The sequence below is a fragment of the Lolium rigidum genome, chromosome 3, assembly GCF_022539505.1.
Source record: "Lolium rigidum isolate FL_2022 chromosome 3, APGP_CSIRO_Lrig_0.1, whole genome shotgun sequence".
Taxonomy (NCBI): domain Eukaryota; kingdom Viridiplantae; phylum Streptophyta; class Magnoliopsida; order Poales; family Poaceae; genus Lolium; species Lolium rigidum.
Window position 1 is genome coordinate 270,835,033 of NC_061510.1, and position 8,190 is coordinate 270,843,222.

Genomic DNA, 8,190 nt, shown 5'->3' on the forward strand with positions numbered 1-8,190 from the left:
CAGCATCGGGTTGTAGACTGGACCATCCGGCCTGGCAGCCGGTCTGCCGGGAGACACGCCGGCCCGACCGGTGTGTAAGCCGGCGCGCCAGGCCGTAGGCCAGGCAATGATGAACACTATGATTTTCTCCAGATTTTTGACACAAATTCATGCAAAAACTGAATACTTGTACACATATTATAGCAATATAGAGTGAAAACCATGGATTGAGGTGTGTGGCATTCTAGTGTCATGAGGTACTAAGTGAAACCCTAACCCTAACCCTAGATTCTCAAACTCTCCAACAAAAGTGCAATGTGAAGGAGAATCCAAGGCATAAGGAAGTGGAGAAGGAGGTTACCCGAAGATATTGCTTCCCTTGCTCAAAGGAGCAAGAAAAACTTCAAGGGGAGGCTTGAAGGGAAAAATCCCAAGAACTCCAAAATGAGCTTGAGAGGGACCAAATCCCTTGGTGAAGATCCTCCAAGGGGCCCGATCTATGGTGGAGTGGAGTTTGGGGAGAATCTAGTGGTGTAAATGCCCTAGGGAGTGGAGGAGAAGTAGGGGCGGCTCCAATGGTGGTTGTGGTTGATGGGAATGGTGATGAAGAAGGTCCAAGGGGTACCCCTCACACCCCACTTAACCAGTCATCGACCGGTGGCTAGGCCGGCAGACCGGGCGGTGCGCCGGCCTGCCCGGCGCACGAGCCGGCAGAACCGGGTCAGGCACCGGGCCCAGTTTTTCAGCCCCCTTTTTGTACTTTGCTCTATGGAAAAGATTGTGTAGCTTCAAAAGATGACATGTACAATCTAGATAGATAGATATTTGATAAGAGGAGCATAGACATGGGGTAGGAACACAATTTTTTCTAGGCATACCCATTGGAGTGAAATCCAAACAAGATGTAAATAGCAACAATGGGCATGATTTGAAATATGTCAAGAATCATAAATCATTTTAGAATAGTTTTGCAATAAGATCAATTAGCCTCGTAGAATAAGATCACTTTGTAATTGAGGCTGATGAGAGGCGGGGGATTACTCCCCCTATGTTAAAGCACAAATATCATGAGACCTCGAAGATACATGCTTGGGTCCATATTATAACATTGGGTCTATTTATGTTGCACACATAGGTATGCATCATACCAAAACATGGTAAGATGACTATCCCCATATGTGATGCACAACTAAGCTAGATAGCAAGTTAAATGCAAGAATATAGTGCAAGAAGTTGTTCAATCTAAGTTTTTAGGATCAAGAATACCAAGTTCTCCTCTCAAGTTCACAAACCGGGCTTCATCCAAAGGCTTAGTGAAAATATCCGCCAATTGGTATGTTGTTCCCACATGAGTGAGTTCAATGTCCCCATTGGCAACATGGTCACGTAGGAAGTGATAGCGAATGTCAATGTGTTTGGTGCGATAGTGTTGAATTGGGTTATTGGCGATCTTTATTGCACTTTCATTGTCACATAGAAGAGGCACCGTACCAAGAGAGACACCATAGTCTTTCAAGGTTTGCTTCATCCATAACAACTGAGTGCAATAAGATGCCGCGGATATGTATTCGGCTTCGGTGGTGGATAGGGGAATGGAGTTTTGTTTCTTGGATGACCAACTCACAAATAACCGGCCAATATATTGGCAAGCCCCGGAGGTAGACTTCCGGTCAATCTTATCACCAGCCCAATCTGGAATTCGAATAGCCAATGAGTTCAAAGGTTGACCCCTTTGGATACCACAGCCCGAGAGTAGGAGTAAGAACAAGATATCTTAAAATCCGTTTGACCGCCACCAAGTGGCTCTCCTTAGGAGTAGATTGAAAACGAGCACACATCCCGACACTTAACAAGATATCCGGCCCAGAAGCACAAAGGTAGAGCAAGGATCCTATCATGGAACGGTATACCTTTATATCCACATCCTTCTCACCATCACATGAGCCAAGTTGCCCCTTTATGGGCATGGGTGTCTTCATTGGACTTGCTTTGGTCATGTTAAACTTCTCGACCATGTCCTTCACATATTTTTCTTGAGAGATGAAGGTGCCTTGTGCAAGTTGCCTCACTTGGAAGCCTAAAAAGAACTTCAACTCCCCATCATGGACATCTCAAATTTCCTAGGCGTCAATATCTCAAAAGCTTTGTTATGATTAGGGTTAGTTCCACAAAATATAATATCATCAACATATATTTGACACAAGAATAGGCCACCCCTTTAACATGCTTGGTGAAAAGGGTGGAATTGACCGTACCCATGCTAAACCCATCCTTGAGTAAGAAATCACTAAGATACTCATACCAAGCACGTGGAGCTTGCTTGAGACCGTAGAGCGCCTTATGGAGTAAATACACATGGTTGGGACGGCGTGAATCTTTGAAACCCGGGGGTTGGGCCACATATGCAGTTTCTTTCAGGGGACCATTCAAAAATGCACTTTTCACATCCATTTGATATAGCTTGAAATTATGAAAAGATGCAAATGCAAGCAAAAGACTAATAGCTTGAAGACAGGCAACCGGCGCAAAGGTGTCCTCATAGCCCATACCATCTATTTGGACAAACCCTTGCGTCACTAACCTCGCCTCATTCCTTATGACAATGCCATTTTCATATTGCTTGTTCTTGAACACCCATTTGGTCCCAATCACATTGATGTGATGATCTTTGGGTCTCTCAACTAGAGACCATACTTTATTGCGGGTGAAACATTCCATTTCTTCTTGCATGGCAATTACCCAATCCGGATCAACCAAGGCTTCGTGTACCTTGAGTGGCTCAAAACTAGACACAAAAGCATGATGTTGACAATAGGTGATAACTAATGCATGGTGTCTACGAGTTACCACTCCTTTTGAGAAGCTACCAAGGACTTGATCTACTTTCATGTCACTTGCCCTTGTAGCAGCCTTGATCTTCCGAAAGATTCCTTCATGATCAATAAATTCATCTCTTGCCAGTACTCGATCATGAGGGGCATCTTGAGCTTGACCATGGGTTGAGGATAATTCTTGATCAATATCTTGATCTTGCTCATGAGGTTGAGGGTGCTCTTCTTGTTCTTCGGAATCCGGCTCATCTTGAGTAGAGGATAATTCTTGGGCTGCACTTGATAGTTCAGCTTGAGTTGAGTTAGACTCCACTTGGGCCGAGCTTGAGGTTTATTCTCCACTAGCTTGATCATCATTATTATGGACTTCAGTGGGCCGAATGTGCCCAATAACCATATGCTTGATAGCATCAGAAGGATCAACATCACCTGCAGCACATGGAACAGCTTGCTCCACTTGGGAGCCATTATCCTCCAAGACCACCACATCATAAGATACTTCAATAGTCCCATTGGACTTGTTGTAGTGTCTATAGGCGTGGGAGTTCTCCGCATATCCAACAAATGTACCCTCTATAGTTCTAGTTTCGAATTTACCAAGCTTCTCTTATTGTTTTTAACAAGACATTTGCATCCAAAGACACAAATGTACATGACATTAGGCTTGTTACCTATGAGAGGCTCATATGGAGTTTTGTTATGCAGTGGACAGAGAAAGAGTCAGTTGGAGTAGTGAACTGCAGTAGAGATGGCTTCTCCTCAGAAATTATGGCGTGACTTGAATTCACTCAACATAGTTCTTGCCATCTTAATAATAATCCGGTTCTTCCTTTCAACAACACCATTTTGCTGAGGGTGTATGGAGCTGAGAATTCATGCTTGATGCCCTCATCATCAACAAACTCTTGCATAGTGTATTTCTTGAACTCTATGCCATTGTCGATCCTTATCGCCTTGATCTCAACTTCATACATCCGTTGAGCTTTCTTGGTGAAGATGATGAATTCCCTATAGGTCTCGTCCTTAGACCTTAGGAGAAAGACCCAAGAGTATCTTGAGTAATCATCAACAATGACAAGTCCATATTTTCTCCCACCAAGAGTGTCATAATGAGATGGCCCAAAGAGATCCAAATGAAGCAGCTCCAATGGCCTAGAGGTGTTGATGATACTCTTCATAGGATGTCTCTTCTTGAGTTGCTTCCCGGCTACACATGCAATGCACACACGATCTTTCTCAAAGGAAATGCCGGTTAGTACAACAATGTGCTCAGCCTTTATGAGTTGTTTAAGATTTCTCATGTTGACATGACCAAGGCGGCGATGCCACAGCCAACCCTCATCATGATTGGCCATTAGACATGTGGGGAGAGGGGAGCTCTCTGAGCTCTCTTTCGAGAGGTCAACAACATAAAGGTTGTTTTCCACATATCCAATGAGGACCAATTTGAGATTATCACTCCTAAATACTTTCGCACAATAATTAGTAAAATAGGAATTATAGCCGGCGTCGGCGAGATGATAAATAGAAAGCAAGTTGTAACCAATGGATTCAACAAGCATGACCGTCTCAAGACACAAGTCCTTCGAGATTGCCACCTTGCCATACTCAAGTACCTTTCCATTTGAGTTGTCACCAAAAGTGATGCTTGACTTTTTGTTGATATCTTCTATGAATTGGTCAACCACACCTCTTCCTCGGGTCATATGATTGGTGCATCCACTATCAAACACCCATTTTGGACCACCGGAGGAATATTGATACGTCTCCGACGTATCGATAATTTCTTGTGTTCCATGCCACATTATTGATGATATCTACATGTTTTATACATACTTTATGTCATATTTATGCGTTTTCCGGAACTAACCTATTGACGAGATGCCGAAGGGCCAGTTCTCGTTTTCTGCTGTTTTTGGTTTCGAAATCCTAGTAAGGAAATATTCTCGGAATCGGACGAAATCAACGCCAAAGATCTTAGAATCCCCGGAAGCATCCAGAACACCCGAGAGTCGCCAGAGGGGGCCACAGGGCCCCCAGATGATAGGGTGGCGCGGCCCACCCCCTGGCCGCGCGGCCCTATGGTGTCGTCGCCCCTTCGACCTTCTGACGCCGCCTCTTCGCCTATATAAAGGTCCCGGACCTAAAACCTCGATACGAAAAAGCCACGGTACGAGAAACCTTCCGAGCCGCCGCCATCGCGAAGCCAAGATCCGGGGGACAGGAGTCTCTGTTCCGGCACGCCGCCGGGACGGGGAAGTGCCCCCGGAAGGCTTCTCCATCGACACCACCGCCATCTTCATCAACGCTGCTGTCTCCCATGAGGAGGGAGTAGTTCTCCATCGAGGCTTGGGGCTGTACCGGTAGCTATGTGGTTAATCTCTCTCCTATGTGCTTCAATACAATAATCTCATGAGCTGCCTTACATGATTGAGATTCATATGATGATGCTTGTAATCTAGATGTCGTTATGCTAGTCAAGTGAATTTTACTTATGTGATCTCCGGAGACTCCTTGTCCCACGTGTGTAAAGGTGACAGTGTGTGCACCGTGTGGGTCTCTTAGGCTATATTTCTGTTATCACCAGAATTTGACCGAGTCAGAGGTGGGCCGCGATCAAGATGGACTTGAAGAATATATATGGAAGAAATACGTGAATCGGCCTTTATATGCAAAATGTGGGCGAGTTGGCCCGTGTATCTGTAACATATTAGGATACCTGTCGGTTAGTTAGAGTTTTACCCGTGCACGGTTAGGTGCACGCCTAAATTAGAAAGTCCCTTGGACTATAAATATGTATCTAGGGTTTATGGAATAAACAACAACCAACGTTCAACACAAACAAATCTCGGCGCATCACCAACTCCTTCGTCTCGAGGGTTTCTCCGGTAAGCACCATGCTGCCTAGATCGCATCTCGCGATCTAGGCAGCACAAGCCTGCCCACGTTGTTCATGCGTTGCTCGTGCTGAAGCCTTTTTGATGGCGAGCAACGTAGTTATCTTAGATGTGTTAGGGTTAGCATTGTTCTTCGAATTACATGCTTTCGTTATGCAACCCTTGCACATCTAGCCGCCCTTACACCTATCTTAGGTGTAGGGGCGGCACCCCGCTTGATCATAGTTTAGTAGATCTGATCCGTTACGGTTGCTCCTTGTTCATCAAGGATTAGTTTAACATCCGCAATAGTTAGGCCTTACAAAGGGTTGGAGGATCCAGCGGCGTGTAGGGTGACGTTTGCTAGCCCTAGAAAGGATGTTCCGGGGATCAACCTCGTGTTGGTTTTTAGGCCCTGTCTAGGATCGGCTTACGGTCACCGTGCGCGAGCGCGAGGCCCAATCATGAGTAGGATGATCCGATTATGCGGTGAAAACCCTAAATCGTCGTAGATCTCATTAGCTTTATCTTGATCAAGCAGGACCACCATATATTCGGACACCTCGTTCGAATCATGGGTGGATCGGCTCTTTGAGCCGATTCACAGGATAACTCGAGAGCCGATCGAGGCTCGTATTTAATGTTTACGTGTATGCCATGCAGGAAACTAAGCGAGGCATCATCCACACCTTCCCGACCAGGTATAGGTCAGGTGGCACGCCCTTGCGATAGCATCGGTCGTGTGACCGAGGAGGCTTTGCGGGCCGTCGCTCCGAGGGACCGGGGACAGCCGCAGCCCTAGTTGTTCCCGGCTCTACTCGTGTTGCCCGTCTCCGCCCGCCGGGGGGTTTCGACGTCAACACATTCTCGGCACGCCCGGTGGGACAACCTTCGACATCCACCACATCGCCATCTACATCCGAGATGGCGGAAGGCACTCCGGTCAAGTACGAGGATCCGCTCGATGAACTCAAGAAGAAACACGACGAGATCAAGGCAACCCTCGAAGCCGAACTCATCGGCTCTTTCCACCGAACCCGCTCCCATGGCGTCAGGTGGAAGGGTTTCACACCTGAAGGCGCACTCGATGGAGTGGACCTGTCCGCCCCGTCGAAGAACGCACCGGGTCGTCGCGGCAGGAGATCAACTACATGGTGGCTCATTCGCTGCACCGCCACTCTGAGAGCCTGGTGAACACTTTGGAGCGTGTCGCTCTGCGCGTGGTCTAGGAAATCATGAGCCACCGGTATTCTCCGTCGGGACCAGCTCTGGGGACTTTCAAAGGAGAGATGCCACTCCAGCCCCATCCGTTCGCATGGGCAGCACCGGAACTGCCGAACTCATCGGCATACGTCGTCTACAAGATTGGTGGTGATCCTAGTGACTACCAATTCCTACCTGAGGCACCCAAGGAGATCCCGCACGGATACGCGTGCGCATACGTGCCAGACTGCAATACCTGGGAACTCTCGAACCAGGCTGCAACAGCAGGGGCCTCTGGAACGGCAGGAGGAACGTCGGGAGCCGATCCTGAGAAGCAGACGTGGCTAGCTAAGTACGCCACTCCGACGAACCTCCAGAGCCCAGCTCCTGCAGTTGGCTTAGAACCAGAAAAGCAAGCATGGCTGGCTAAGTATGCCACCCCGGCGAATCTTCGTGGTTCGACACCTTCAGCCATCACCGCGGATCAGATTTGTGCAATCCTGAAAGATCAGTTCGGCATGATGCCGAAAAGGAAGACGTTCGGCTACACCAAGCCGTACCCCAACGACTACGAACTGATCCCGCTACCACCCAAATATCGGCTCCCGGACTTCACAAAGTTTAGTGGATCAGATGGTTCCAGCTCCATCGAGCATGTGAGCCGATATTTGGCGCAGCCGGGCACGATCTCAGCATCGGACGAGTTGCGTGTGAGGTTCTTCGCGCGATCCCTCACGGGATCGGCTTTCGGGTGGTACACATCGCTGCCACCGAACTCCATCCGGACTTGGAAGCGATTGGAAGAGCGAGTTCCATGAGCAGTATCACTCAGAGGCTTCCGATGTTGGTATTGCCGATCTAGCACAAGTACGACAGAAGCGCGGGGAGACAGTGTCAGAATACGTCCAGCGCTTCAGGACCATTAGGAACCGATGCTTTTCGGCTCATGTAAGTGAAAAAGAAGCGGTCGAGTTGGCGGTGGTGGGTCTCTCATCATCGATTAAGGACGTGGCCTCCCAAGCAGACTACCCTTCATTGGCGCACATGGTGCAGAAGCTGTCAGCATATGAGCAGCGCCACCCAGATGTTTACCAGGACAAATTCAAGCGTGCGGTGACCCTGGTTGAGGCAGACGGGGATGAAGGTGCTGCGGGAGATCGAGAGGTAGCAGTGGCTGAATGGACTCGAGCGACAGGCCCCGTGACCTGCAAATGGGTGAAGCCACAACGCCCTCCAAAAGGGTTCGACTTCGACGTGACCAAGACTGAGCAGATTTTTGATCTCTTACTCACGGAGAAGCA